The sequence below is a fragment of the Aethina tumida genome, chromosome 7, assembly GCF_024364675.1.
Source record: "Aethina tumida isolate Nest 87 chromosome 7, icAetTumi1.1, whole genome shotgun sequence".
NCBI classification, from domain to species: domain Eukaryota; kingdom Metazoa; phylum Arthropoda; class Insecta; order Coleoptera; family Nitidulidae; genus Aethina; species Aethina tumida.
The window spans coordinates 17,031,118-17,057,783 of record NC_065441.1 but is presented as its reverse complement, the minus strand read 5'-3'; the positions used below and the strand labels follow the sequence as shown (position 1 = coordinate 17,057,783).

The following is a 26,666-nucleotide window of genomic DNA, read 5'->3' as shown; positions in this document are numbered from 1 at the left end:
GGTGTAGTAAATGTGTCATGTTTATTTATTTTACCGGAATTCCAATTAATTACCTTCTATGTTAATACCTGACAATATTTACTGCTCTACCTTTACATATACAAACATATTAGGATTTAACCGGCAACTAACAATATTCGCTTGTACTGCATAAAATAAATTACGGTGTTTGTGGACCAATGCTAAAATGTCAGTATAATTTTCAAAATATGACACTCATTTATCTTAGTTTCCCATTAACAAGGGCGGATTCACCGGCCGTACGTAAACGTGTTTGGTTATAAACTACTGTAAATTGCCTTCAGGTGCTCCGTGTGTGCATTTTTGTTCTCGGCAAAAATGCACTGACGAATTTTCCATGTCAATGCAACGGAAAATCAAAATTTTTGTTTGATAACTACTTTGTCATAAAAAATTTTGTATGTAAATCTCCGTTCTGCTTTTATTGCAAGAGGATTGAATCAAACATATGCGTTCAACGATTTTTAATTAATTTTTACTTATTCATCATCAATGTGTTTAATTAAGTTTTTATGCGGAAGATCTAAATTTATATTGTTTCCAATTATAAATCGTTTCCCTCAATTATTAGAAATTACAAAGAATCAATTAAATATGAATGCAGATTTTCTGATTGGAGTCTAAGAAAATCCGTTCACAAATGAATCGTCAATAAAAGTACGCAGTTGCCTTTATTAATAAAAACAACTCGACGCAAAAAATAATAATTTACGGATAGCAAAAGAAACGCGCACAAAGGAAAATATTAAAATCGTAAGGAGTTCTCGAGTTTCCAATTATCAGTTTCTAATTAATTTAAAGTCTTAATGAAACGTCTAAAGGGTTTTAAATTATACCGATGTATAATGTAACTTTTGAGAAGCTTTCGCAATTCAGAGCTTCGATACGACTACAAAATAATTAAATGACGCAACATCAAAGCTTTTGTTTTATTCTGATAGGTGTATTTTCATATCTATTAGTCGACGAATTATGTTTGAGAGGTTTTGCCTGAAAATGTTTTCAGTACAGTATTTCTCTAATTAAAAAATATGTTTTTAAGCTTACGAAATATCAGAGTTCACGAAAGTAATATTACTTGGAGACAGGATTATTAGAGACAATCTTTTATTCACTACTTCTTTATTACAAAAAACTAACTAAAAACATTTGATCACAGTTAAATCCAATTACTACGCTACAGTACAAATTAAAATTAATTGCTAATAAATAAAATACTGCAACGAGTATATTTGTTGCCGGTAGGTCAAGAAAAATATCTGAGGATTTACAAAAGTAATAAATATAGTTAAAGGAAAATGTACGAGGCCACTATTCAGGATAAACGTAAGTAAACACGGGGTGGGCACTGTTGATAGGTATAAAGATGTGCGCTTCAGGCAACACAAAGAAAATACAAACTGCAAATATATAAAATGATTTATTTGAAGTTCACTCGACGGATTAAAAACTTTATCTTCTTTGTCTTTCGTTTCCTCCCTGTTATGTATACAAAACACATTTCGATGCATCTCAAACAGGCGTATTTCGTACGTTTAAGATCCTTGTTCTGATAAATAATTACGGTATCATTGTTTGAAACGATCTAATACATTTTATTGAAGGAGGTTATAAGAATTTCAGGCCGACATTTATTTTCAAGTTTTTACCTTTTTGATCTTTTATTTGATTTTCTTCAAGGTTCAAAATTTAAAAACATTTTAGTTTTATGTTCATTAATTGCCACAATGTCATACCATTAAAATAATATATATAATTTTAAAATAAATAAATGCAATTTCCCATTACTGAAATCACTTAAATAGTAAATCAAATATACTTGAATAAATTTTTATTCAATTCAAAATAAGTGGCTAGAAAATAGAAAATAACTCTGTGCATAAATATAAAACCCTCCAGAATTTAATATACTTTTTACAGCACGCTTTAAAATGACAGAATGGATGGATATTGGACAGCCATTTATTACTTACATAAAAAAGGCAAAATAATCTAATAAAGTCCAGAAAAGAGGGGCGAGTTTCAAGAAGCGATTGTTCAGAGACCTTTAAAACGCCTACGATACTTTAATAATTTTTTTCTGTACAATCTTTCTAATCGCAATATTTTTCGAGCAATGCCTCTTAAAATTGAATTAAGCCTTGATTTATTTAGCATTTCTTAATGAGGAATTTTACCAGAATGGTTATCGTCTATATTTTTTAGGCCTGATATTTTAATTAAACACTTGATAGCCATGAAATATTCATCACAAATTATAATTTTTTGCGTGTAAAAGATAACAATGATTTAAATATTTTTATCTATTTAGTTCATGTCAATAGTATTTCAAAAATATTATTTTATACTTATTATAAAGTATACGAATTATCTTTTGCTCTAATCCTTTCATAAAGGAAAATATGGCTTCAGTGGTGTCAGAGGGTGCTAATAAAATGTACATTTATGCACGCACTTCTAGAACATTCATTTTAATCATCTCTCCATTTTATTATTATTATTAATATTATTATTATTATTATTAACAATAATATAGAGAAATGTTGTCGTATAATGCAGTAATTAAAACTAAATGCAGAATAATTTTATAATCCAATTAGAAACTACAGTGGCGTTTCTATTGTTAAAATTTTAGAGGGGTTACGAATCGATAAGTCACACATTGAAAGGGTTTCCGTCTATTATTGGAATTAAAGCAGTCTTTGCAGCACTTAATCCTTTTTCATCTGCTGAGACGCTTAATTCAAATGGGATTAGTTTATAGCTTTACTTAACAAATAAATCTAAGTACTGAACGTATCAGCGAAGTTTATCCTATTTTCAGCTGACGCGAATTGTAAACGGACTAAACAGAGCGTTTAATTTTAACTTTTCGTCCTAATCTGACCTTATGCTTAAACTTTGCTATCTTTGTGGCTGATTGTTTTCCGATCGCTTTCAATGTTACAGTCTAGTCAGTCTAGATCTGTAATTTGTCAATTTATATGCATCCAAACATTATACGGGATACCATCAAAAATTCGCTTTTTAAGGATTTTTTAATACTTTTATTTGATGGAAGTCGTTTTAACTTTTAAATTACACTTTTTACGACGCGTCGATTAAGAATTTTAAAAACATTTAGTAAATTAAATAAGAATAAATTTATATTATATTATTTACATAAAAAAATTAAATAAGTTTAAAAATCATTTAATTTAAAGACATAAAACATTTCATTAAATCTGCTGCACATAACATTTTGGGGAAAATATAGCCATACATTTAATTGAAATCTATGTTTTTGCTAACACGGTAAAAATTGTTTTATGCGCTTTTAAAATTTGAATATTCGATTTTGAGTTAATTTTTAGAGTTTTTTTTTTAACACATAATGTGTGATAAGCTTTTTATGTTTTTGTTGCCCGTTAATTTTTAACATGTTTTAAAAACTCATTGACACAAGTGTCAAATTCCAGTCAAACAATAATCATCCATCACATTTTGCATTTAGCATGAAAAAAAGATCTCAGTTGCACAAGAACGATGAACTGGTTCCACAGAAAATATTAACAGCCAAACCGAGATGTGGAACTCAAAAATTATTAGAGAAAATACGCGCAGCCAAAGATGAAGAAAAGTTGTCTGTCAAGTTGGATAGATATGATGAATGGATGAAGAAATCTAATTTTTTCAAAATTATGCGAATTGCGCGCAAGAAGAAAATGTAACTTCAATGTAAACTATCCAACTTCAATAAATATTTTAATAAAATATACGTTTTTAGATCAGGGAAGATAAGTGTTATTTTCACAAGAAATTATAGTGACGACTATTTATTCGAAGATTAACAATGGCTGTAATACTTTTAAATTATAGATTTTGTAACTTCTGAAACTGGAATTAAACATTATTAGCAAGATTAATTAATTAATTTCTGAGAATTTGTCGCTCGCAAGGGAGGAATGATATAAAAAAGGCAAGGAAAGATTCATACGCATTAAAGATGTAGGATGAAAGTTGAGTCCCGCATAATCGATAAGTAATTTAATAAAAGTTGAGGTCTTTAACCAGAAGAAATTGGGAAGTTTTAGCAATTCCCATCGTTCTCCTCGCCTTTATTATAAGCATTTACCCCTGAATTCGTCACGTTCGCATCGCGCCTGATGTCGCGATTAATAAAATATGCAAAACAAACAGCCTCACTCCGTGAAATCGCGAAAACCCAATGACATTCGGAAATCCCCGACAGAAAGCAACGTCGAACGATTGTGCTGATGACAGTAAAATTGCCCAAAGCGGAAATATTTAGTCGAAAATTGAGGTGGTTTATTTCAACATTGCCATATCTAAGCCTGTTTATTTGTACACTGTTTCGTCAATTGTTTGTGACTGCACTTCTTTGGGTGGGGCGTTGCAATTATGTGGCAATATATATGGATTAATTAATATTGCTGTTATAATAACACATAATAATTCATGTGCAACGAACGCATATTGGCAATAATCTCGCCATAACCCTTAATTAACTCGTCTTGCTATGATCTTCAGAACAGAAAGCCCGTATCGAATAGTTAGTAATCTAAATTTCAGGTCGGCATGTTGCAGTGACAGATGTGTTTGTAGTTTATACATCTCTGCGGTTATATGCACGTGTTGTTCGCGTTAATACATAATGCAAACATACACACGACTGTTTGTTTACACGTTCTCCTTATAGTTTAAGATGTACTCCCAGGAGACGGAACGCGGTGAAACTAGGACTAAAATGGGGACAAACTTTGATGGGGGGACACATACATTTAACCCACAAAGAAACGGCTCGATAGTTTTGTTAAACCGAATTTTAGAAAACCTTAATAGAATATTAAACATGTTTTACTTTCAGATCTTCCTTCCTCTACATCTTTTCATTACTTCAGCCGCCAGTCTTTCCAAGAAAATAACAATTTAATAGGGCAGGTTTGAAAGTGGAGAAGTAGATCATTACGTAGACACGACAAGTTCCTAAATTAAAGTGTATCAGTTTAGCATGCAACAGCATCAAAATACGGAATGTAACAATGTCGTGTATTAAATTAAGTGCGGCAAAGGAGCAATTCCTTGGGCGAATTTCCCCGACGGGAGTGTATCTGGACCTACTTAATATTTGTAGTGTATATCGTGTGCCGCCACAGAGGCGGAACATTATGAAAATAGTTTTAATTAATTCAGGAGAGACGGGAGCATGGGTCACAAACTCTGTTATTGACAGTCATCAAAACTTCACAAACTAATTATAAATTTCGCTGATGTTGCTCATGATCCCGGTCCAATGGACCAAGGAGGTTTACCTGTTTTCTTTTTATTTTTTTTTTGTCGTGCTCATCTTTGATTTAATAAGGTTGGGGCAAAGGTAAAAGGAAAATCGAATGTCACTCGAAGTATCGAGTTCGACGAGATGTTTTGGAAATATATTCATTATTATATAACATACTGTTTTTCCTTAGTTAGTTAATTAATTTCATGGTGCATTTTTAATATTTATTAAGTACAATTAAAGTAAAATTTGTGGCCGTAGTTTCAATTAACCTTTTATTAGATATATAGTTTGGTGGGCGATTTACATAAATGGCAATTAAAATTTAAATACAACTAGTGGAGCACTAATTTCCCTAAACTGTTATTTGAGGCAGCATTGTCGAGAATGAAAACATTTTCAATGTATGTGTAAATGTGTATTTAATTTGTTTTAGAATTAATATCAAATTATACTGTATTTATTTTGATGTACCATAAACAAATTTGTATAGTTAATTGATTTGGAAGACGTAATCTCGTCTGAATTTTTCTGACATGGATAAAGAATATTCATTTTGCCGAGTAAGCGACACGGGCAACAATTTTTCAATGTAAAACGTGAGTCAAGTGTTGTTCCCTTTGCCTCTAAAAAATTACCTACAAGAAAAGACGCACAAAAAGAAAATGATGCCCGTAACCCAGATTTTCAGTAAAAATTACGAATATTGCAAATGATATTTTGTACAATTTTTCATTTCGGTCCGGGAGACGTACGGTAATAAATAACAGTCGCTTTTGCGGAAATTGAGCATTTTTCTGCAATTAAGTAACAAATTGGCGAAAGCGATGTCTCCTTGTGAAATGCATTTTGTAGACGTACTTTAATGGCTAAAGAGGGATAATTTAATAAGAAGACTCACGTTTAGTTGTATTAATGTAAAAAATATTCAGGACTGTGAAAAGATTTATGTACCTTTGTTAATAAATGAATAGAAAAAATTGGTCGATTTGTATTGATCAAGGCTCAAAAATTTAGGCAATTAATTGACCTGCTTTAAACCGTTGTTAATTATTAAAAATCCGGACGCACATAGATTATATATTGGAAATGGATTAAATTTAACAATCAACTGGTATTTGTGCATGTCAGCTTAAAAACATCAAACGGGCAGCGGCTCGTTATAGAGAAATAGTCGTGAACTCTGACTATAGAGTTAAATGGTTCGTTCGTTACTGACACAATTATATTTTAAAACCTGTGGAAATTTAATTAAAACGTTTATTGTATATTTTTTCGTAAGGCTACTCAAATTTCACATCCTGCAACAGTGCTGACAAGAAAAAAGCTTTATGCAAAGCAACTAGTTGGGATTTAAAAGCTTCGTTTCCACTGAACAGCGTAAACAGTCTGGAGGAACTTAAACAACGGTGAATTTAAAAATTTTATAAATATTGAACGGCTCTCCTTTCAGAAGTAAGCAAAGAGGTTTTAGCTGTTCTTTAAATCGGAACTGCGTTCACACCGCCTCCAGGAATTTCAAATAAAGAAACGCCATGCAAAAGTTTACGATTTATATATATATATATATATATATATATATATAAATACTTGTGTGTGTGGAAGAAAAGTGTGTCTTGTTTGAAAATCAACACTTGTTCTTATTGACGGATTTATGTTTTATAAATAATCATGTTGCTCGTTAGAAATAAAGTATGAAAAAATATAAAATTTGATCAAAGGCGCGTACAATTACCCTTATAATCAGTTGAAAATTTGAAACCGTGCAATTTCATAATTTAAAATCAATTGATTAGAAGGTGAAATCGGGACGAGTCCAATTAGGGTATTTTAGATAATCAATTAAGTAAAAAACTTTAATGAATAAAAACTGTTCATAAAAAGATAACAGAATGTACGTATTTAGATTAACGCGAAACATTTACGAGAAAACACGTTTAATGAAGGTCTAATGACTGGTTACAAAAACGTTGGGCGATCTGTAAGAAAACAAAACAAAAAAGGCATGTGAAAGGTACACATTGACGAAACGTAATGATATTTGTGCATTTAAAACTATTCTTGGTTTAACATTAATTTTAAAGAGAAAATTTAAAGTATGCCTAATTGAGACGTTATTTGTCAATTGAAGGATTAATCAGTATTCGGTGCAAATTAAAATGTAAAAAGGCGGCCCTAATTTTTCACGTCAATTTATATTTCCATGTTGCTTCTATTAATTTTTTAAAAACCATTTAATTAATTAAGTGTTGGATTAAATGAGACTAAAATTACATCAAAATTCAATTAGCTGCCAAAAAGGGGTTTAAAACGAACGGACAAGTTAAATTTTACTTCTTTTACATCTTAATTTTTTTTATTGAAACACAGAGGGGTAAATCTTAATGGACGCGCTCCTGATGAAATTCTGGCATCGATCCCAAGATCATAGCCAAATGGGAGACATATATGAGGAAATTCATATTGAAAGATATAAATGCGGGGAATATATGGGTGTGCTGAACCAGAAGACGAAAGACCGGCAGTGATGTCAGCCCCCTGACAACTGAATTCGGAAGAACAAGACCAATCAGAAGAAGACCAGAGATCTTCCTGGGGAGGGATTGGAATTGTGGTTGGATCAGTTAGCTTCCCACTGTCACTGGTTTGTGGAGTGGTACCGAGTCCCAGGATCACGACAAGGTGGATTCATCCTGGGGTACATTTCAAAAACTGTTTTTTTAGGACGTCAATTGCCTTAATAGATTTATTCTGCGACGTTCCGACTGATGTTGAATCTGCAGTCATTTTCAAACTAATGAATTAGGAGTTGCAGGAAGTCCTAAACAAAACAATTACTCAATTACAAACCTATATCTCATCATAAATATCAACTTTTTAATTATATTTAAATTCCAATTTGAAATTTATTCTTGGTACAACAATCAATTAAATTTAATTTAAATTCTGTAGGTTTATTTTAAAAATATAATTCATTAAATTCCCTAAAATATGTTTGCACGGCTCCATCATAGATGAATACAATATGAACTAGTTAATTGAAAACATGAAATATATCGAAGAGAATCGGAATAATTTGTTGGAAATGGGAATTCCGGCACTGTATCGAGGCTCTAGAGCGTGGTGGATCTGCTTATTTTTATTCGAGGCCTTCCTGCAAAAACGCAAAATAAATTATTTATGTTTTATTGATTGGTTTTTCGAATTAATAGTCGGATACCACTCAGATTTATTGCAAGGTTTTCGCCGCGGATTATGTACATAATATCAGATTATATCTGTTCAACGTTTGCGATACAGAATTACGGGCCACTTCATTTTCGATTCGAATATCATTTGCATAATATGGGTGCGTACCCCACTTGACTGATTAATAATAGAATGCAGATTGGGTCGAGTTATTTTCAGATTTCGTCCTTGCAAAGGACGAATTCCTTTGACCGTATCAAAGTGCACGAACATAAATAAATATATGTACCACAATTTTATCCATTGTGTCAGCTACATCATTACTTTCGAATTACACGGAAAATCTCTATAGAAAGTCTTGATCCGGACCTGGTTAGATAAATATTTCCACCATCGGAGATTCCTTTTTTAACGGCCCAATTTAATTTGCATGATGGCATTGGGCCGACCTCAATTTGTTTACAAATTGATATGACATAACAACTTCTCTTAATGTAGTCCTTTTTTATGCGTCGATCGAATTGATTTAAATATTCATTGCTCTCGAGAGTTTTCCGAATTGAAATTAATTTATATTTTCGCTGCTTGCGTGATGTCTGTAGATTAAAATAAACATATGGCTACAAAGATTTATTGTTTGTTTTAGTCATTAGGTAATAAGATGTGTTCGGCTCTCTCTTAATCTATTCTTTACATTTTTTATTTATGTTTTAATTAAGATTCCTTTTAGCAAGCAAGAATATTCTAGGTATAAAAAACATTACTCTCGACTTATGGTGTAATTTCTAATTATTATTGTGTATATTTTCTTGTTACATTATTAGAATTCCAAAACTTTTAATAATTTAATAATCCCATAAGTATAATTATAATTTTGATGTTAATTATATGAGGTCATAAGAATCTTGTTAAGATAATTGTGGAGAATTTCATTGTATTTCATATTTCTCGATAGTAAGCAATAAACTAGTAAATGTAATGTTGTTAACAAGTAAACAGACATCTGATTAACAAAAGGAAAAGTAATACTTTATCTCATGCATTTACATCTACATAGGTCTATTTTACTCTAACATATTCCAGATATTGTTGTCTGGAATTGAGAAATTATGACAAATGAAGGCCCGGGTTTGAGCAAACGGAACGCAAAAACCATACAACAGATAAAAAACGATGGAAATTTTAAAGTTGGAGAGATAAACTTGATTTATGTAGGACCGGCCGGAATAATACTAAAACATGATATTTTCATAAAATTGTTTACATTACACGTAAAGCGCTTTCTTTGAGTCCCCGTAACGAATCTGTTAATCCTTTGGCACAATATCTCCAAGTTTGTTTTTATCCTTAACTGATAAATCTGTGTTGACCCAATACACGTGTTTAATTATTCTTTGTATAATCAAACAAATAGATGCCACAAACGGGATGTGAAATTATGGATTTGAAGCCCGCTTTGATTTCGACGTGGTTGAATCTGGTTGGACAAGTTATTGAACTCACATTGTTTTCAATTTTGATTTGACCTGGACTATTAAAAATCCGCTTTTCAATAGCAGATATAGATTGAAAAAAAAAAAAAAAACATTTAATTAAAAGCAAAATTGAGTTTTAACAGTCTTCCTAAAATGTGTATCCAGCAGTTCACTGAATCTGTGCTTATGCAGAAGGGTCAAGTGAAAAGGCACGGGGAGTGATTTTGTTTCGTAATTTGATTATCGATTTTTCAGTAAATATTTTATGCAGGACTAAATTCATTCGATATGAATGACTTATGAACAAAGTACACAAAGCAAATTAGTCAAAAGCAAAAGATTTACTACCTTCGGACAATGTAACACCGTAAATTGACCATCAAATATTTAAATTTATTGTAGTAGTTTTTCGAAAGTGCCGGCTTATTTCGCTAAACAATCCGTTGTTCCTGTGTTCCAAATTTATATGCGTGGAAATACACGACGCGCTGTCTGTTCCTATTTAAGATTAACAATTATAAACTTAATTCACATGACCTTTTTGACATAGGAAAGTTTGCCCATATATTACGGCGCCCCTCTTATAAATTTTAATAACAGGATTATATTTTAGGGCCTGCTGTATCTTTAAAATTTCCAGACACACATAAACTTTAACTTTGTTTAATTTATATTATGATTTTTATTTGATGTATGTACTTAAGAGCTGAGTGTTCATAAAGGGCGCAACGAAACATGGGACTCTGTTTTAATTAAGGATCACTTTTGGAATAACTAGTTTATATAAAAATTTTTTTCTTGTATAATTTTTTGACAATGTTTGAAACAGAGTTATTATTTGTACAAGAGAATCGACTTAATCCAATTTGTAAAAATGGCGTGAAATAATTCAAAAAACAAAAAGAGAAAATTACGTTTTTAATTAACCGTTCGGGGCTTAACGTTTAGGAAAATCCGGCCGAAGTCAATGGTTTAAGTGTTCTATAAATATCTTAACAGTCTACCAAGTTCCGTAATTATCAGGAACGCTAAGTGACGACGATGTTTTTCTAAGCGAAATGAAATTCCGACACTGGTGAAAGATTAAATTTTATTTTATTATTTAATAATTAGGACGGCTTTATTAAACACCAACTTCTCCAACTTGGGGGTAATGAATTAAATTGTGTCAAGCGTTTTGCCCGGATTTAACTAAACCAGCACGAATCTAATGCTAAATTGCTCCGCATTCGTGACGCCAGTTTTAAGAACTATATGACGAGGCAAAACAAAATCTGATATTAGATAAATTATACGGATAAAACCGTCTAATAGTTTTAACGTATTACTTTTTTCACAGCCGCTTAGTAAACAGCAAAGACTTTAATGCCTCCTATCGCCATTATTCGTAGAGATGAACGTTTAAATTTACAAAGTTGCGTCGATACGCTTTAAAACAGTTAAAATTTATTGCGACCTAAAGTTGATAGCCCTTGCTGTTGCTATTTTTATTTCCGACCATCAGACACTGAGACCGAAACTTTTTTTTTTCCTTTTGTGTTTAAGCCAACGATTATAAAAATTTACGGGCACCGGATAAAAATGTGTTATGTGGTTCTAAAATAAATTGACTGGGGCACCGACATTAATTCTCGCTTTTAATGTCCTTATTTAAAAATTTTTGTTTAATGTGTCAAGGCTCTGCACAAAATTAATATAATTTGCTGCGTTTTTATTGAGGATTATGTCCTCCTTAAGACTTGACCCACTGTCCTAATTTTATTGGCCAATATTAAATTTTAAAAGGAGTTTATCCTTGTATACAAAAATTAGTATGTCAATGATGAACCACTTTTAAAATTGTACAATAAATAAATTAATTGTGCATGCACCATTTTTAATATGTCTTAAAATGTTAAATGTATTTTAAAATTGAATACAAAACTTAATTAATTATCTGGTTTTAACATGTAACAAACTAATAAATTAGTATTAAATATATTATATTCTGTGAATAGGTATATAAAATTATACTAACTGCTTTATTTAACAACAAATATTTTAAATAATGGGCATATTCAAAATTTGGAATAGCATTTCGCCGCCCGAATTTTAAATAGGTGGATGTAACGTATTTTTTTTGATAAATCGAACAAGCCAGACAATTATCATCCATATTGACATTATTTAAAATATATTACTATTTTGAATGTATTAACCATCCTAATAGCTATTATAAAATTCATGGAAAACGGCAATTGTATGTATTTGAAATGAATTTAATGTAAATGTGTAACAAAAGTAAACATAATTGTTTGCAGGATGAACAAATTTAAATTTTATTGTGCGCTGTTTTGAAATTAAATAGGAACACAAATATTTTTTAATTAACACATCTGTATTAAAACATTTAATTTATTAGGAGCATAATTTAATTTTCTTTTTAATTGAAACGTGCAAACTATACGAATGTCCACCTGTTTGTTCACGCTTTTTATTGATATCAAATTAGAGCATAAAAAATTCAATCTGCTTCAGTTTTAGTATTCCTCGTTTTATTTAAAATGTTTAATACTTTATTATATTATCCGTGAAAAATGTTCTATAACAAATTTTACAGGACTTTTTTATTTAATTTCGTTCGCTCACAAATGTAAAAATTCAATTTTGCGGAAGCCCTGAATGAATCTGCATTTTTATCATTTCCCCAAAGTGCAAGCAGTTAATTAACGAGGAAAACACACCTAGGAAAAGTCGATAAAGCGAAATCCTATTTTTAAGAGGACCTCAGGTTTATTTTTCTGGCGATGAAGTGACTGGATGTAATTATAACTAAATAATCCAGCCCGTTTTTCTCTTAGATTCCTCGTTCGTTCGAGTTATGTAACAAAATGAGCTTCCAGTAAAGGAAAAAGTTTGACAGGGTCGGATGGTCCTTGTCGTACGGGGAAGGTAGACGTAGGCGAAATTAAGCAAATAAAAAAGCGCTGACTCTAAAATTGGCATTTTATTGATCAGTCATCACCGCCGTTAGAATTTTAAACGGAAAAAATCAAATCGTCTATGTAGATTTTCTACTGTAATATCATTTGTACGCAATACCGCTTTGAATTTTAAACTCCGATTCAATCACACCGCCTCCTTAAATTCCACCGAGGAGTTCAATCACGGAGCATAATGAGATGATGTGGGTAAAGAGTACCATAATTTTATATTACGCTCCGCTAAATTCACATAATTTTTTTAAGAAAATATTTATCTGGCTTAATTCATGGCATAATTTTGTTCAGTCTGGTAAATACGCACGAGAAATTTAATTTATTTGCAAAATGTGATGTTCAATGTCGATATGTTTGAGTTGATTGCATACGAAAAGGTTTGAATAGGTATCTATGCGTAATTTCAATTAATCACGTTTGAGCGAAGCAGATGGAATTTCTAAGGCATTTACAAACTTAAAAATACTCGTATGAACAGAGTTAGGTACAGCGACACATATGCCACTCGAGTGGTTTTTCCTTTTTACATTCATTAATGTATTGTTTCGATATGGTTGCCTGGAATGATTTATTTACATTTTTTAATAATAATTGTGCAAAGCTCGGCTCCATAATGAAACCACAGTGTAATGTCTTTGGATGACAAACTCTATTTCATTTTAATAACTCAACTTTCCATATTAATTACGGGTACTTCATTATGAAACGGGACTGAAGATAAATGTCGCTAATCTGAAAGTTACGTTTACTTAAAAAGTGATTTTGTAAATAGGTTTCGCCTTGTAAGTCGTTTAGATTATATCCGTTTATTTAATAATTGTAACTCCTTAATTAAGAAAGTTTCATGAGCTAGTTTTTAGGAGCTCGAAACAATTGTAATTTGCTACATCCAATTGTGTACGGTTTGTGGTGTACCTTGGAAAATATTTCAGTGTTCATTTAGCAGTTTGTCGGCGAAACTTTACTTCGAACCATTTTAAAGAATTTTCTTTTCTGTTTGATTAAATTTCTTGTAATGCATGCCCGATGTATTTTTTTTAACCATTGTAAAATTACTTCTTGTCTTGAAGCATAGAACATTTTTTACCTCTTAAACATTAAATTTATAAAACATCCTGACAAACCAGATCTAAATTTTTTAGTTCCATTGTACAGTTCTATTCCGTTTAATTTTAAAAAGTTAAAGAATTAAAAATTTATATGCTTTTCATAAATTCTTGGTGCAATTAGAGCAATTAAATAAAAATTAAACGGGCCCAATCTAAGGATAAAGAGAATTGATTTTTATCGTTACGTAATGAATATTTGAATATATTGCCGCAATGTTGGAATGGAAAATATTTTTTTTACATGAATAAAGTATGAGGCAAGTGATTGCATATAAATACGGATTTCTTCGCTGTATTTTGTGCACTATCCTCTCATAAAATATTTTGTAAACTTTTAGATTCTACATCCTTTATAATATCGCATTGAATATCGAATATCCCGTTCGATTTTTAGTCGAAAACATTGATAAATTTTAATTATCATTCTGCAGGAGTTGTAGATGTTGGAATGACATGTTATCGCAATAAGTGGTGCGCAGCATATCGCCTGTTATTCTTTAAAAAATATGAAAAGTCTGGTTTGAATGGCATTTAAAGTGGAAGCGGATTAGGATCATTTTATTTTATGTCTGTATTAAGGAAATTTTAGTGGAGCAACCCTTAGAGCAGAACAATTCCGAAAGTGTTGGAAGTGAAGTCGATTTGTCTAATATTCCATGCATTCGACGACTCGGGCGCTATTCAAAAGACCAATAAACTTACAATGTCTCGTGTAATGGGAAAATAACAAGCCTTCTATACGGAATGTTAAATTGCAATTCTGTTTTCTTATGAGGAAATCATTTATTGATCGCCTCCTTTTAATAATCTACTGAAATTTGTTACGAGTTTATTTTTATGAGCTTTTTATTTTTATAAAATGCACAATGCGAACAATTGTAAGATTATACATTTTCAAAAATTGTGAATGGAAGTTGTTAAATAGTTGGATTAAAAATTTTTTTACTAAATGTTATTATTTGTACTTAAGAAAGTCTAGACGGCAGTTGAAATAAGTTTCCGTTAATTAGCTTAAGAATTCTAAAGCTCATTTGAAATAACATTATTTCAGGCAAATATATTAAGAAGTTTCACCATTTATTCTAACTTTATGAACTTAACAAAATACTTATTGTCTGAATATTTCTGGAACAATTTATGAAATAAATACAAAACAAAAAATACTAATAAAGCACTTAAAACAATAATTTAACTTGCTTATATTATATAACCTAATTTAAGAAGAATATGGAATTCAATAATAAAGTCCTTAGATTTTTACAAATAAATTCTATTATATAATTAAAATTTCTTAACCTTATTGAAATTATTTGAAATTACATTGAAACTTAAGGGTAAAATTACAATATTATATAATTAAGTTACGCGTCAACAAAAGTGTATCCATTTTTTCTTATAAGAATGTTAATAGCATTCTTATTTTAATTGGAATCATCATAAAATATTCACAGTATCTGGTACAATTTTTTTTTTTAATATACTTATTAATAATTTTTAATTATTAATTATGTAATATTTATGTAAATATAATTGTAGTTTAAATAAAATAGTGATAAGGTTTTTACTTCATAAAATAATGTACGCCTTAATCGAATGAAAATACATTTATTGTAATATATTTCTAATGACATTCTGATTGCGTGTGCTTACATTGATTGTCACTAACGAGATATTCATTATTTATTACTGTCCAATAGCATATATTTTAAATATTCCAAAATGATTATTAAATAATAATTTTGTTTTATTGTTTTTTTTAATAGATCGGATAATTATCTTTAAAATTTGAAAAAAATTGTAATTTTTTAGTCATTTTCAAAAAATTGTATCTCAGCTTCTATATAACTTAGATTTTCTGTTCAAATGGCATTCTTCTCTGTGATCCCTCTACCTTCAAGACAATTAGCGTTAAACTCATTTCCGACTTAGCTGGAAACTTCCAACTAAACCAATGTGTCAAAATTTTACCTGTTTCCAAAATGCTCTCAAATCTACAGTTTCCAAAGTGTAGTGTTAAATAACTGTTGATATTTTTGTGTTGGTGTATTCTGTATATATACAAGGATGTGAAAAAAGATACTTGTCGGTATACAGAAAAAATGCAAATTAAACCAATGTTTTCAATAAGTTTTGAAAGTAGTATTTATTTTTAAGTACTCTTATGTTCCTCGTGTACAAAACTTAAAAAATATTGCAAATTCCTTTAAGAAAAAAAGAAAAATAATTGATTTATAAAGTTCTTTAAATTTTCATGGGAAATAAAATAAGGACAATTTCAGAATTACCAAAAATGTATATGAATGGATTTCTTTAATTAATTCAGTACTTAGTTGCTATGCTACCCCCAGAGAACAGTTTTTTGTGCCTAAAGATCCCAATTGCCAATTTAATATGTAATTTCGAATAAATTTAGACAAATTGTAACCCAGGGTTATTTTCAACTTATTTCATACAAGTGTCCCTATTATTTTTTACAGATTTAAGTTTTCCAATTTTTCATTATTTAAAAATTAATCTTGATAGTATAACAAGTTTAAAAATTCAACAATCTACATAAATGTAACATTATTTTAATAACTACCATGTTTCTATTGTGTTTATCACCATTATGTTTCATGAGTTAATTAACACCTTTGCTTTTCATTTATGTAAAAATAATGCGACCGTAATCGTTGGCCGATCTAGATTTGTGACATTGCACGGGACCATGTGCCATATCAACTCAGTCCGTGGCCATAACGTAAAATATTAAAGTTGAAGCAAAACAAACACTTAAATTGCGTCATAAAATCAGTGGCTTTTAAACCTGGCCCGGACAGCTGCGCCATTGAAACCGTCCATACACCGTTTTATGAAAGACTATTAAATCTCAATTTGTTTTTAATTAAAGCGCTTTGTGTACATTGGGCGCGAAAATCATGTTTCGGGGACCGCCCCAAAATTGACACTCAGCTGAGTTTCCGGGAAAGTCAAAGCAGTTTGAAGGGTATCCGCCCCCTGCGTCGAACTTTAGTAATTATTCGACCCCGCACTGGTACTTTTATACGTTTAAACGCCACTCACGTTCTGTTCAATCTACTGCACACTCTAATTACTTATTTAAATTAATTGTATAAACACTCCATGAAAGATATTGACAAAAACACTGTGGAAACCATCGCGATTTCACCGGCCTCATATTTTATTCAACGAGTTGAAAAAACTAGTTACCGTTTTGGAATTAGGGGAATTATTGGTGATGAAATACTTTAATTACATTCATTTAATTTTATGGAAATAATATGGCGTGTTATGAACGAAAAATGTCGCCGAAATAGTTTTGTGATGGTGAAATAAATATTTTTAATCACGAGATAAATTGTTTAAACACACGGGGGAGAAGAGTTTTTTTATTAAGATTCCCAAGTGCGCTTAACATTGGAGGAAGACATGCAAATTACCTCCACGAATTTTGTTTAATATTTGATGAGACGGATTCCAGGTTACACATTTTCAGGAAATCAATATTTAAAATGACACTGTTTTCAGCTAATTTCAGGTAATTTGTGGAGGAATAAAAAACAATTTTATTACAATTTTAATAGTTTTTAAATTACTTCTTTAGTTGTTACTTGAATCATTTTATTTATGTATAATAATAATAAAATAATGAAAAATATATTAAGTTTAACAAATTTCTAGTTGAAAACATCAACAACATAAGTGCATAATATGTAAATAAATGGTGGGACCATAAATTTAAAGAAAATGTATTAATTCCAAAAGCCAACATAAAGTTAACATCTCAGAACACATAAATCACCCAGTTTTAATACAAATTTAAGATGCAGTGTTGTGATATCGATTTTAAAATGCATGGCAGCGTCAATATGCGACCCGACCGCATGATGTATGTAGGTTAAATGCAATATCTATACAAACATACATCCACTAGAACTAAGTTGATGGATGGTTGAGTTTATTGGATGAAATGACTGATAATTTATTAGGTTTACCAATAAATTAATAAATTCATCAATGAGTAATTGTCGTCACCGCAGCAGCCGTATGCTGTTTTCAAAATACGAAAATTGAATATTTCGAATTAAATTACAATGTTTGTTTAGTAAAACCGCTATGTTGGCTATTTTGTACGCGGTATGGCATTATTATTCACTCAAAAATTGTTTAAAAACTGATGAAAACCTGCATCTATCACATAAATGTATCTGGCTTGTTACACGATTGTTTTACATTCAAAATTCATCCGCCTTTTTAAACCATGCAGTTAATGGAATTTTAATTGATTGTGAGGTTTCAGTAAGTACGTACAATTTTTATAATAAAAATTATTTCTTTATTATACTGGTTTTATTAAAAATTTCAATTATGTGGGGTATCTTTCTTTGAGAACACTTTAATAGCATTAAGACGTCGTGAGGTTTTTAGGTCAAATTTAATATTAAAACGCTATAATATTTTGTTGTTCCTGTGCGTGCTGACAAATGTAAATTTTCGCGGCACTAAAATGAAATATCCTATTATTAAAAGTATGCTTTAATTATGTTATTATAAAATAGATTTATATTATATAGTTGGTAAAACATAATTTAAACTGATTTACATTTTCCATATTATAAGTATTAAAATATTTTAGGCATTAATCGAGGGAATTTCACAAAAATTTTATTTTTAAAGCACTCAAAGGGAATCTCTTTAAAGCTCCTTAATTAGATTTACCGACCGCCGACTTAAAAATTAATAGGCAAAGAACACGTAAAAAACAAGAAAAAAAATACGGTGCATTGACTTACGGTGGCGGCCGCCCTAAATTTCAGTCGGAGCTTTCCCGACAGTCGGCTGCAGCCCCTTGATTCTCTACTCCATTTGCGTTTGGAATGGCGTTAATAGACCTAAGGCTCTTTAAGAATTCAGAACATGACGAGTCATAATGCGGATCGTTTTATTCTAAAACATATTTAAAGGATTCCGCCTTTGAGAGTTTGCGACGCCGAGCCGGATGAATTGTTTATGCATCACGGTAAAGGCAAAATGAAAAATCGCATCGATGCCGCTCAGTATTAAGATTTATCTGCAGCATAAAGCATTAGGCATACCGGCTATTTTCCATATTTACTAAATTGGATGCAAATATTCGGATATGAAACATTCAGTAGATATGATAACTCTGTTCGTTATTCATGCTGTGGACAGATTTTGATATTTCATCTCCGAACTGGGTCATTCCCGAGTGCATTTTGTTTCCTAATTATACTAATTGGTTTCCAATTATTTGTTACTGTTGCACAAGGCGTTATATCTATTCAAAAGTTCTATATATAACATATTTAAGACATTTTTTGTTGCCTTAACATTGATATACTTCTAAATGTGTATAAAATATTAAAAAACCTAATCAATAGATCACAGTCGTAAATATTTTATATCTCAAATGCCCATTATTGGAAGTTGACATGTTGTATTTCTTTTGCAGTTAGTCCGTGTGTATTTTGCAGACTTATAGTTGTGCCTCTGAATATTCAATATTTGAATACGTTCGCGAACAAATAAATAAAGCGCAGCTATCGGCCCATAAACATTGGACGGAATCGCGGGGACAAAACAAAAATGTAAATTTCGGTTAATTCGTTTTGTCCGGGGGGAATATTTGAGACGTAACCCGCATATAAATCCATGCGGAATCGGACAAAGTGCATTTGCCGGCCGGATTTGCATCGAATCTGACCATCCGCTCTTACATGGCCGAGGAGTTTCTGGCGCTCTCCGTGCGGTCGTTAGCGTCCCCCACCGCCGTACCGTCGACCCCCCAGGAAATTTCATACCGTATGCACGGACATGGACGACCCTAATTCGTTCCGTGAACTTTCGATGCAAAAGTTGCGAATTTTAGAATTTAAACGACACACGGAAACTCACTTTGCCACTGTCCGTTTCGTCGTTTTGATGGCCCATATTTATATTAGGCGATGGGACTTCTCCCCCACATGGAAGCTCCTCTGAAACCTTTTTTCACGCTGATGTCTTCTTTATTGGCTGAGGAGTGTTGACATTAAAAATTTTACTTATTCACGTTCAACAGCTTTATTACTTTTTAATAACTAGGTAAATATGGAAAGTATTGATGACACACAAAAACATAGATTTCTCTTACCTACTATTATAATTCTATTTGTACAACTACAAACCTGATATTTGTACGTAAATTCCATACAAATGTAACAAGTAAACAATTACTCCAAAAATAGTATCCCATATGACAAAATTGAGCACGTAATATTCAATAAAAACAACAAATTTCATGGGGCATAATTATTATTTAAAAAGGCAAAAATACATGGACAAAATATGGACGAACTCATTTGAAAAAAACGTGATCGTACCAAAGCATAATGCTATCGTAACGGACCGTCACAAAAACAAATCTGGACATGCTAATTTGCAGACAAATGACACTGCACTTTTTCTATGGTAAAAAACAGCTAAAGCTGAAAAAGGTGGATTAAAATAAATTCGTGTTTGTCACTGCACCGCGGAAAAACAAGATGGATTAGTACCGTGTGTTATCACTGTTGGACCCGAAAAAATGTTTAATTTTTTTTCAGCACGATATGAATTTAATTAGTATAATTTGCTGTGTCGCACCAGTATTATGGTCATTTTTGTGGATGGTTAAATAAATGACCAATAAAAATTTGACAAGCAAATTTAAGCAGTGTAAATAATATTATTTATGTCGTACACTTTTATTCAGCTACGTTTCCATTTTTCACATATTTTTACGAGCATTTTATCAAACTATTAACTTTTTATTGGTATTCGATAGTAATGAAAGTATTAAAACTTAAATGGAACAGTTATATATACATGTATGTTCAATAAATGCAATGTGTATCTAGGCAAAATGACTTTGAAAACATGAAATTTGATCTCATTTCGTTAATAGTCAAGAAATTTTCTGGTCTACCGATTCTGTATATGCCTGCCTATATGTGTGTCCGGAGGGTTAGATTTTTAATTTTCGTGTTTCCTCTTCCGCTATTTTGTGGCCGATATTTTACCCAAGCGGAAAATTCAACTGCTGTTAACGAAAATCGAGAATAAATACACTATTTTAGATAATATACTAAAATAAAAAAATTTAAAATCGACGAAATTATACAGATTAATTTTATTAAAGTGAATAAATTGATCTTAATAGACATAAATTGTAAAACATAAAGCGTAAAATTAAGTAACAACATTTTCATGATGGGATAATAATTTAAAATGGATATTCTGAATAAAATTATAGTGGAGAACGTACATAAATTCAAATCGGCGAAATATCGAAAACGATAGTTTTACAACAAACATCAGTTTAAAGATTGTTTTAATGAGTCAATGGCATGTTCAACTAATATAAACAGTGTAATCAACAAACCGGCCCCCGCATTTCAATGAATTGTCTGTGATGTATTGCTACACACGAGACCATTCTCCGTTTTCAATTAATATCTGAATGCAGTTATAAACATTACATTCGAGTAATCGTTGCTTCTAAAGTTATGATTTTACTGGAGACACAACGAAACGTCCCGATTTATTTTGAGTAAGTTTTGTATTCGATTAACCTTAGAAATGGCCAATTAATTTTTTACTAAAATTTCTTTCAGACACATGATTGTCTGGATCGGAATTTTATTGGGTTTTCGTTATTTCATATCCATTGTAATAAAAATTGTCAATTTTCAGAAGGCATAAAAATGCCCGTGTGTTTTCGGCCGCCATTTATCACTGACTCAAGAAACAACGATTAATGAGCCCCAATGAGGGTTTGCCATTGAAAATCACGTGGAATCAAGAGAAATTACCAAATGAATTGATTTATTGATGCGTTCCCTCAGTTTGGGCGTATATTATAGTTTTTATAGTAGAACGTGGCAATAAATTGACTGTTCAGGAATTATTTCCATGATTTTTTTTTTTGTGAATGTACAACAGTCATTTAAAAAATAATTTATAGGACCTAAAGTATATATAATATAATGAAAATATAATCCACATTCCAAAAATAGAAATTTATTAGAAATTTAATTATTATTAAAAAAGTATTATAGATATATATGAATAGATGAAGTAAAGGAGTATAAATATAAAAGAATTTCATTAAATATGTAATAACAATATTTTTACTACCTCAAATGTTCTGCATTTATATTTTATTATATTAGATGGTATTTAAATTTTATAAATTATAAACTACCCTGAGCATAAAACATATATCGAACATTGGACATGATATCGAATATCAAAGAGAACAATTAGTTGATAAATTTGGGAAAAAATCATTTTGATTTTTTTTTTTTTATTCATGTAACGAAATTTATTATTTTAAACAAGGAACCTTATTATGTTTGGACAAAACTTTGAACCATTTTCGGGAAAGATAATTGTGTAAATTATAAGAAAAAGGCTGAAACAAAGTCCAAACGAAACAGGCAAAAGTGATGTTTACTCAGAAAACCATAAATGAAAAGTACAGGATGCAGAACGAACATCAAAGCGCTCTTTTTCATTGTAGCAACAAACTGAACAAACAACATCGCACCCCAGCAAACTGCGTTAGAACGGAATGAACTTTGGACGCTGCTTAAACACGTGAGGGCGTCATTATTTTTGGGTGGAAGGAAAAAAACTTTCCATCTCATACCTTTTTTTTCGTTTACCTATCTCGTTTATTCAATTACATGGGTTGATATAAAAGTTTAAAACGAGGCCGGGCTCCCGACAACTGCTGCTATTCTCAAGCTGCGCGAGATTCAATTTTATTGCGACCGAAAAAGTTTCTATACGCGAGGAGCGAAAAGTGGGGCCTCCTAGATGCCTAGCGCAGTGCTATTGAGGTGGATGTAATGCCGAATCAAATAAGTGCCACTTAATGCGCAATAATGGAAACCTGAAACACTTACTTTCGTCCACACAAAGGACGCCGCATTTTTACAATGTCCGCCGAAAACGAATCGAGGGTTGTAAATAGGTTTTTTCCACTGGAAGCTCAATTAATCACCAATTCAATTTTATAGAGCTTTCCAATCAGGTATGTGTCATTTACATGCGAGTTTCGTCTCGTAAATTTTTGTTTTACGCATGTATCCTTAAATATATGCGACCATAATAAATATCGTTGATACGAAAACGTGTAAAATATCCAACTTTACAACTGAAATATTCAATAAATTTTTTATGACGTGTTCGTAAAAATTTAATCACCTCATTACAATATCAAATCGAATGAACAGTGTAAAAATTTTATTAACCTAACGCCCATATAATACATTTTATCATTCTAATTTATGATTACCAAAAGGTGGCATAAAACATTTTTATTACATTAAATTCACATTCGATGCGGAATTAACATGGCAAAAATGTGTCGCGTCACTTTAAAAACGATCTGCGTTGAGTGTCTGGAAGGCTGTGAATTTTCCAAAACAAAAAATAAAAATCGAGGGGACGAGATGGCGACACATCTACATAAAAATGACGAGACACAGAGAGTGTAAATGCATATTTATTAGATTTGTTTCGAGCAGGTCTTTCGAGTGCCACGCTCGAGATGACTATTTTCATTTACAACCAAGAATGAAAATGCGAGGCTCCTTTTTACCACCGGAGGATTTCTCATAACTTGTTTTCTCTCCTGCATTCGGCCGATAAATGTTACTTTTATTTCGACCTGTTTTTGTTATAGTGCGCCAAAAACACCACAAGATCATACACTCAAACTTTATTCGCAAGAGCCGCATAAAAAATTACTTAAAACGACCATTTTGATTTTAAATTTTTAATTTCACACTTTTATTTAGCAAATATTAAAAACTATGAAATTCAGAAGTCACAAATTGGTACAAACATTTGTTATTCCAATTGCAACAAAATTGAGCAACTTCAAGATTTCGTATTTTATACACTTTTCCGAATGAATAAATTATACATTTACATAATGCGACAACATAATATTTGCTAGTTAGTATTGAAAATTTACTTTAACTTGAAAAAATAATAAGAAAAAATATTATTAAGTTACGTCAAATATTTGAAGACAAAATTATTTACCAGACACTAAGAAATTTTTTCTTTAAAGCTTACTTTATTATTTCCGTATTTATGGATTTATAGAACTTAACATTTCCATATGTTTTTATAATCAAAAGCATTTATCAATTTAATCAAATGTATTACATCTATAACTAGAACGGGTATGTCATGTTTAAATGATTTAATTAAAATTAATTAATATATAATGAAGTTCAACAAATGAATTCCGTGAATATAACATAAAATAGAGATTCTCTTTGCCGAAAATAGTAGTCAATTCAAAATTGTGCGAAACATAAAATAATTTACAAAAGAGAAAACGTTAATTGAGGAAAAAAGTGAACTTGAAAAGTAATGGGTGCGAGATGTGAGTCCTTCAACACTGAAGGCGAATAAAGATAAAAAACATACACATAAACCAGAGTCGGATTTCCTCAGATTTTAAATTATGTTCAATGCTGAATATTAGAGAGAAGGCACAACTTATTTAGGCAAATTGAGGAAGTCTCAATTATAACCTTTGCCAAGAGAAAACTGTGAAAATTCCAAAATGTACGGCAGTTACTTTGAGGAGAGAGATTTGTTCGTGTCTGTATCATGGAAGTTAAAGAAAATAAAAGAATCTCAATTAAAGCAATGTCTTTATTTGCTTAAAACAATTTTAGTTTTATTACCTGGATTGCTGTTGTGCATAATGCATATTAAAATTTTCGTGTTTGTTGCCTCTATTGCTGACATACTAAAGGGAACGTGCAAAAGCTAGTTAATTTGCTTTAGATTGCATTTACATAAAGGTTATCAAAATCGAATGTTAAGTTACCGTTGTTCTCATCTCAGTACTTTTATTACGTTGTTTCTGTTTTATGAATAATTAAGTCAAAGTTAGTTAACAACGCATAAGTAATATGTATTAAAATGGGTGCTCCGTAAGTAATATAACTAAGGATGAGTTGAAAGCTCCTAGAATCCCTTTCGCTTTAAAGTAAATCTAGACAGGAACCGACTGTCCAAAAGCAAACATCATAAAAAAGGATTATTGTCGTGTGGGACTCCAGTGCAGTGTAACATGGCACTTGTTAAATTATCAAAGTATGAAGTTCCGAATGGATACGTCCGAGGGGAGGTTTAATGGCAGCCCAGTTTTACACCTTAATCTCTTAGTGTGGAGGCGAAAGTGGTCCCCTTGTCCCCTAACACGTATAAGGCCAATGGAGCGGCGGGTACCGAACAGTTTAACTGGCCTTATCTTAACTATTCACTGTCCTGCGCCACTACCTGCACGAGTAAACAAAAAGGCCTCCGCGCCTGCAACCCCGATTTGTCACTGACTAAAGAAACTACGATTAATGACCGCAGACATTAGAGCGTGCCATTGGAAATCACGTAGATATTCCAGCTGCATGATTTATCGACACTTCATCTACAAATCACGTTCGTTACATATTTAGTACACACACGTCTCCCATCGAATTTTACATTAATGACCAACATAAGATGATATGCTGCTCTTTTCGTCTTGTATAAAAGTAAGAAGTAAAGTAATTGGACTGGGAAGTGAAAGTCTTTTAATAATAGAGAAACCAGATCGGTTTATTCAAATATAAATCAGGGAAATTGATTTAAACTTGGCGAAGTTTTATCATTCAATAAGGCTATGAAGTTTTATTCCGCTGTAAATATTTCATAAAACATACATTTTTAAAGTCAGTACGATATTTCGTCTGAATCCTTGAGGAAAATCAAAAGATATTCTTTCAAAATGAAATTTCCAACTTTGTTTACTACGTTTTACTACCGAAAATACAACGAACGCGAATAAGGATTGCCTCGTTAAATTGTTAATATACGGACGAATAATTGATAATACAAGTGACGAAATTCTTACAAAATGAAACTTTATACCTGCGTTTAAAGGATTTAATTAAATTTTCTATAACTTATCTTTTCTAAAAATGTAACGATATAAAATTCAAATATTTTTAAATATATTCTTTAAATACCACAAAATTGATAAAATATTTCAGTATTTAATTCATTTTCAGAAATTTTAATTAAATACTCTAAAGTTTTGTTAAATATTATCCAAATATATTTTAAATTAAATGTGCTGCCTTTTTATATTAAATTGTTACAATTATGTTCCACATTGGTAATCAAATTTATAATCCAATTACTAGTATTCATGTGTGTTTGATTGTTTTAGTTTTCAGTTTAATTTACATATAATACTCTTAGTACAGTTGTGTTGTAATTGGATTAAGTATATTTTTATAAATCATTATCGTTTGAGATTTTTTATTTATTTTAGGTAATTATCAAAATATACATCAAACAGATATAATATTAATTAATTAGCATTATTGTTATAATTTATTATAATTGACATTTTAAGGGGATACTATATATGTAGCAGAAATCCCATCGGTCGAGACTGCATCATACCGTTCACATCAAACTATTTGAATAATGTAATACATGTACTAAGTATCCAGGCTCATTCACCGTTGTCATATAACCAGCTTTGGCATTTCTGTCCGCA

The 26,666-nt window shown here is 31.0% G+C and overlaps 1 long non-coding RNA gene across 2 annotated transcripts; it reads left to right on the top strand.

Moving 5' to 3' along the window:
* The first annotated feature begins 3,385 nt into the window (after window positions 1–3,385).
* On the top strand, window positions 3,386–3,926 carry LOC126266240 (uncharacterized). 2 transcript variants are annotated; one of them, XR_007548688.1, is made up of 2 exons: window positions 3,386–3,727; window positions 3,788–3,926. It is a non-coding gene; the product is annotated as an uncharacterized LOC126266240 (long non-coding RNA). The 2 variants fall into 2 exon arrangements; XR_007548689.1 differs by having other exon boundaries at window positions 3,386–3,738.
* Window positions 3,927–26,666: the final 22,740 nt, after the last annotated feature.